Consider the following 7,322-nt stretch of genomic DNA (forward strand, 5'->3'; position numbering starts at 1 on the left):
ATAATTTAAGCTTCATTATAATTCTACATTTATGCCTGGAAGTTCATGAATTTAATTACAACAGACTGACTTCTGGGTAAGCGCATGCACACAAGGCAAAGAGTAGTTATATAGCAGCCAAGTGTCAATCAAAATGATTTCACCTGCCAATCACCTAAGAACACCTTTGTAACCACCCATCATGGCCCTAAATATAATGCAGTCCTCTCTCTTCCTCAGGGTTACAGCTCTTCTTGTTAAAAACCTGCTCTTCCCTTAGATAGGCATACTCTATCTAAACTCTTCACCTCCCAAATTCCACAGGGCTGCAGCTTTCCTTAGCACAGATAGTCTCCTTCTAAAATGTACTTTCAATAAATCTTACTTTTTCTAAATCTTGCTGACCTGTAATTCTTTGCTGCATAGATGGGGAAGAACTGAGGGACAATACACAACACTACCGTGCTCCTCCTCCATGCCGTTGAGACGACTCCATATTTCACATCACCTCAGTGGTAACATTATCAAATCATATTATGTGTTTCTGTGCTGGGTAGAAAGGGGTTTTTGAGAAAAATTGCAATGCCAAGTGTCTGATATTCTCATGTCAGAAGAAAAAAACCTTTCATGATTGCCCTATAATTGAGGGAAATAAAGGGAAACCATATTTTCTCAATTTGCTTTAATCAGAAATCAAATGCACTTGATATTACAGTCTTTATTTAGAACCGTAACAATAGTTTCTCTTTTCCTCAGATCCAATGCTTGGTGTACTTAATTCTGAGTAGCTTCCAGGCCCTTATATTTCTTGGGTGGGGAGATGGGGTAGTAGTATTAATTAATCACTTAATATGTATAAATTAGGAATCGGAAAAAATCAGTCAACGAATCAAGTATCTTAAAGATCAATGGTAACATCTGTTTCAATCCTGGTGCTACAATCTCCGTTCTGTCTGCCTGATCTACCAGCTGTTGGAGATGTGATTTACAACAGGTACAACTGTAATCAAATTGAGAGTCTCAAAGCAATATGCTTATCAATTCAGGAAGGGAATGTTTCATTGTTGGGTTAACTATCTTTATAAAGTACATCAATTTTATTATGAATGAGATACTTGAGAGAAAGGATCACTGAGATGGTTAATACCTTGAGAAGATTTTCCTCTTTTGAGTATCCCTGGATGCCGTCATTTTTTCTAAGATCAGCAACAACCCTGTATTGTTATCACTGAGTACAGGGCGGTGACCCGCATCAAATGAGATCATGAAGATGGGTTGAATTTCTGGCGAATAGGTGACAGCAGTGCTAAATCAGCCCTCTATGCTAACTGGCACTAGCTCCAGAAATTATCTGTAGGCATTCTGTCTAGCAGTAAAAGGACCTGACCCCAACTCAATTGTCTCAGTTATAAAGAAACTTTCCTCAATTCAAGCTTTTAGCAGTTTACTTTCTCCAGTTTGTGCTTACTGAGACAATGCATTTTCTGGATTATAGTTTTGTTTTTTTCCTCCTTCCATTATCATTCCATTATGACAATGGGAACCATAATATGACTTGTATAAGTGAAAGACTAGTTCTAAATTATAGGGAATACAGTAATTTTATTTTATTTTTTGTAAAAATAGAAATCTTCAACATACATAAATTGCTCAGAAGTTGAGTTCAAAAGTCAACAGCTGCATTATAGTATCCCATATTCTGGAATAGTAAATAAGATAACTGTTCAGCAAAGGGAATAAACTTTACATACATATAAATGATTTTAATTTTATTTTTATTTTCCTTTGTCTGAAAATGTCAGGCATCCATATTCGCTTTCATGTTTTAGACCTACATTAGCTTGTTTGTCTTAGTTCTTTGAAAAATAATGAACATTGTTTAGTTTTTATTTATTCTTTACTTAGTATGAACACTTTCCAGGTTGTCTTAGTGATGTGGAAATGAAACTATGAGATGTTACATAATTAAAGTGTTAATTTAGATGATTAATTTTCTTAAACCTTACTTAAATAAGAACACATATTTCAATCACTTCTCCTTTCAGGAAGTTATGAATTTCAGGTTCTCCAAATGGTCTTTCTCTATTCAGTGTGCTAAGTTGACATGCTGAATTTCAAATGTTCAAATCAACCCAAAGATAGAATTTTAAATGGTAAGAAAAATGTTTAGAAAATTGAAATGTTATTTAATGAATATAAAATGAACTTTTTAAATGAGCTTTATTGAGTAAATAAATTTTCAAGTCTGATGATCAACTTTAATAAAAATTATCTCTGATTGAGAGTTCTAATTTTTTTCAGAGCATATGTATTTTAACAACTTTTTCTTAGATATAATTTACATACTGTGCAATTCATTGATTCAACATAAAGAGTTCAATTATTTTCACATTTTCATAGAGTTGTATAACCATCACCACAATCAATTTTAGAACACTTTTGTCGCTCCCCAAAATAGCTCATAATATTAAGCAACCACTCCCCATTGTCCCCTGCCCCCAGCTCCTGGAAACCACTAATATATTTTCTGTATCTATGGATTTACCTATTCTGAACATTTCACGCAAATGGAGTCATATAATATGTGGTCTTTTGTGTTTGGCATAATACTTTCGAGTTGCATCCATGTTATCACATGTATCAATACTTTATTTCTTTTTAAGGACAAATGATATTTCATTGAATGAATATTACATATTTTATTTATCCATTCAACAAATGATGGACATTAAATTGTTTCCACCGTTGGGTTTTATAAATACATTTTTCATTAACATTTGTGTACAAGTTTTTGCCTGAATGTATGTTTTTATCACTTAGGTATATATCAAGGAGAGGAATAGCTAGGTCATATGGTTGGTTACTCTATGTTTAAATTTTTTAGGAACTGCTAAATTGTTTTTCAAAGCAGCTGTACCATTTTATATTTCTACAAGCAATGTATGAGGGTTGTAATTTCTTGACATCCTTACCGAAACTTTTTATTGTACATCTTTTTTATTCAAGCCATCCTAATGAATGTGAAGTATTTCCTCATTTTTTGATTTGTATTTCTCTATTGATTTATGATATCAAGCATCTTTTCATGTGTTTTTTTGTCATTTGTAGCTCATCTTTGGGAAACTATTAAAATCTGCCATTTTTTAATTAGGTGATCTGTATTTTTATTATGCATTTATAAAAGTTCATTATATATTATGAATAAGAGTGTCTCAGACATATGATTTGATATATGATTTGTTATTATTTTCTCATTTTATGGGTTATGTTTTTACTTTCTGGATAGTATTGTTGTTTGTAGAACAAAAGTTAATCACATTGATAAAGTTTATTTTTTTCTTTTCTTTCATTTTCTTTTTTGTTTGTTGTGTGTATGATATTCTATCTAAGAAACCATTAGCTAACCCTAAGTTACAGAAATTTAGACCTATGTTTTTTCTAAAAGGCTTATGTTTTAGCTCTTCTATTTAGGTCTATGATCTACTCTGAGTTAATTATACTATGTGGTGTGAAGTTGGGGTCCGAATGCACTTTTTGAATGTACGTATCCATTGGTCCCAGCACAATGTTTTGAAAAGACTATTATTGTCCTAGCACGCTTATCAAAAACCAATTTACCAAAAATGTAAAGGTTTGTGGTTGTAGTCTAAATTCTAATCTATATATCTTTATACCAGTACCACAAATTCTCAATGGCTGTAGCTTTGTAGTAAAGTGAAATCGTGAAGTCTGATACCTCTAATTTTGTTCTTTAGCAAGACTTTTTTTGACTATGCTAAGTCTTGAATTTCTATATGACTTATAGAATCATCTTGACAATTTCTGCAAAGAAGTCAAATGTGATTTTGAGTAAAATTAAATTCAATCTGTAGATCAATTTAGGGAGTGTTGCCATTGTAACAAAATTGTATTCCGATCCATGAAAATGGTATGAATTTCATTTATTTATTTTGTAATATTCAGTAAAAAAGTCTTGTACTTCTTTTGCTAAATTTATAACTAAGCATTTTGATTTGTATTATTTTTAATTGTTTTTTAACTTCATTTTCTAATTTATCAGTAAAGTTATATAGAAATATGATTAATGATTGAATATTTTTTATTTTCAATTTATTTTAAAATTATTTCAAATTTATAAAATGTAAAAATATAGTCCAAAGAATTCCCATTTACCTTTACCCACCTTTTCTCTTTGTTAACATTTTTTAAAGTCTCAGTACAACTTTCAAAACCAGGACATTGACATTTGTACAGTACTATTAAGTACTCTACAGATCTTAAGCAAATTTTACTAACTGTCCTTCTAATGTACTCTTTCTGGTCCAGAATCATATCCAAAATAATATATTACATTAATTGCCTTGGATGCTTAATCTCTCCTTCATTCTGGGAAAATTTCTCAGTTTTTATTTATCTTTATGATCATAATACTTGTGTGTGTGCACATTTTTATTACTTTATTTTTTAACAGATTTACTGAGGTATAATCAATATACAAAGAACTGCTCATATTTAATGTATAAATATGGGTTTGGACCTGTACAAATACCCATTATATCATAATTACAGTTGAGAGAATAGATATATACACCACCTCTCAAAGTTTCCCTGTGTCTTTTAAAATTTTTTTGCTTTTTTTGTGTGTGCAGTAAGAACAGTTAACATGAGATCTACCCTCTTAAGAAATTTTAAAATGCACAATACTGTATTATTAAGTACAGCAGATATCTAGAACTTAATTCATCTAACATAACTGAAACTTTCTACCCATCGAATGACAATTCCCATTTCTCCCTTTTCCCAGCCCCTGGAAACTACTATGGTATTCTCTGCTTCTGTGAGTTTGACTATTTTGGATTTCTCACATTAGTGGAACCATGCAATATTTGTCCTTCTGTGATTGGCTTACTTCAATCAGCATAATATACTACAGGTTCATCTACTTTTTTTTTTCAAATGGGAAGATTTTATTCTTTCCTCTAAGGGTAAGTAATATCTACTATATGTTTACACAACATTTCTATATCTTTTTATCTGTGAATGGATACTTGTGTTGTTTCTATTCTTGGCTATTGTGAATAGCGGTGCAATGACATGGATATTTTAGTCTGTTCAAGCTGCTATAACAAAATATCACAGACTGGGTGACTTATAAACAACAAACATTTATTTCTCACAGTTGTGGTGGCAGGAAATCCGAGACTAACATGCCAGCATAGTCACGTGGGGGGCCCTCTCTCAGGTTCCAGACTTCTTATTGTATCCTCACCTGGCAAAAGAAACAAGGGAGCTCCCTTGAGCCATTTTTATAAAGGCATTAATTTTATTTACGAGGGCTCTGTCCTCATGACCAAATCACCTCCCATAGGCCCAACCTTCTAAAATGATCACATTGGGCATTAGGATTTCAAAATATAAAGTTTGATGAGACACAAAAGTTAAGACCATAGCAATGGGAGGGCAGATTTTAATTTCAACTAATTTGAATATGTACTCAGAAATAGGATTATTGGATTATGTAGTAACTTTATTTTTAATTTCTTGAGAAACTTCTATACTGTTTTCCATAGTGACTGCACTATTTTGCATTCCCACCAACAGTGTACAAAAGATTCAAATTTCCATATCCTTACCACACTTGTTACCTTTTGTTTTGTCATTTTTTTGATAAGAGCCATCCTAACAGGTTTGAGGTGATATCTTATTGTAGTATTGATTTGTATTTCTCTGCTAATTAATGAAGTTGAACATTTTTTTATCCACCTGTATGTCTCCTTTAGAGAAATATCTAAGTATTTTGCTCATTTTTAAATTCTGTTATTTATTTATTTATTTATTTATTTATTTATTTATTTATTTATTTTACTATTGAGTGTAAGAGTTCCTTATATATTTTGGAAATCAATCGCTTATCAGATATATGGTTTACAAATATTTTCTCCAATTCTGTAGGTTGCCATTTAATTCTGTTTTAATTGAGTTTTTCCTTTGCTGTAGGTTTCTATTTAATTCTGTTTTAATTGAGTTTTTCCTTTGCTGTGCAGAAGCATTTTAATTAAGTATTTCTGATAGAATTTTAGTAAAATCCTTGGGATTTTCTATATATACGATAGTGCTTTCTAAATATAGAGTATCTTAATTCTTTCTTTCCAAATTGTATGCCTTTTATTTATGTCTTTGTTTGTTTGTTTGTACTTCCCAAATTTCTCTTGGCAGAACCTCTAGTACTATGTTGAATAAAAACGGTGAATGTAGACATCCTTGTATTTTTCCCAATCTGTAGGAAAACCATTTGGTCTTTCATCTTTGTGATATTAGTTGTAGACTTTTTTCATAGATGCCCTTAACTAAGTTGAGAAAGATTGCTTTAATCCTGTCTCTATAGATTTATTTATTCTGAACAATTTATATAAATATAATTACATAATTTTTGTATTGATTACAAAGTATATTGCTTTATATAATCTTATATTTTTTAAAAAAATATGAGAGAAAAAAGTAAACTAATATGTACTCAGAGTTTGTGATATTAAACTACTTATTTATTCTTTCTATTTATGTTCATTTCTTCCTCTAGATGAGTTATTGACTACTGTCATATTCTTAATAAAATACTATTTGTTTCCATCTCCTTGTTTAATATTTCTGTATACTACAGATCTAACAATACAATTATATACCTGTTGTTTTATGTAGTTGTTTTTCTACTCATTTAAGAGAAAAATATACAATTATGCTTTTAAAAAATATAATTAATTATATAATTACCTTTATCAGTGCTTTTGATGTGTTTGAGTGTATTCAAATTACTCTCTTACTATCATTGCTTTCATCCTGAATAACTTCCTTTACTATTCTTCATAAGCCAGGTCTGTTAGGAATGAATTTTCTCAGTTATGCTTATTAAAGAATAGCTTTAGTTTGCCTTCATTTTTGGAATATAGTTTTGCTTGATATAATATTCTTAGTTGATTGGTTGACACTTTTTTCACTTTTATCACGTTGAATATGTTGTCCCACGGACCTCTGGCCTCAGCTATTTCTGATGAAAATTCAGATGTTATTATGACCTTGTACATGTCGGGGTGTGGCTCTTTTTGTGTTTATTGAGTTGTTAAGCTTCTTAGATGTCTAAATTAATTTTTAAGATCAAATTAAAAAAAAATTCTCAGCCATTATTTTTTTGTATAGCCTTCTCAATATGCATAATTGACTCTGACCACATGAGAAATTGTCTTGGTTTATCTTTTTTCCTTGCTTATTTTCATTAAGCTTATGACTGCCATTTCGCCTTAGAAAAAGTTTTTATCTTCTTCTTAAATAGTCTTCGTTAAGATCTCTAT

This window comes from Rousettus aegyptiacus, unplaced genomic scaffold (assembly GCF_014176215.1).
Source record: "Rousettus aegyptiacus isolate mRouAeg1 unplaced genomic scaffold, mRouAeg1.p scaffold_m13_p_9, whole genome shotgun sequence".
NCBI lineage: Eukaryota > Metazoa > Chordata > Mammalia > Chiroptera > Pteropodidae > Rousettus > Rousettus aegyptiacus.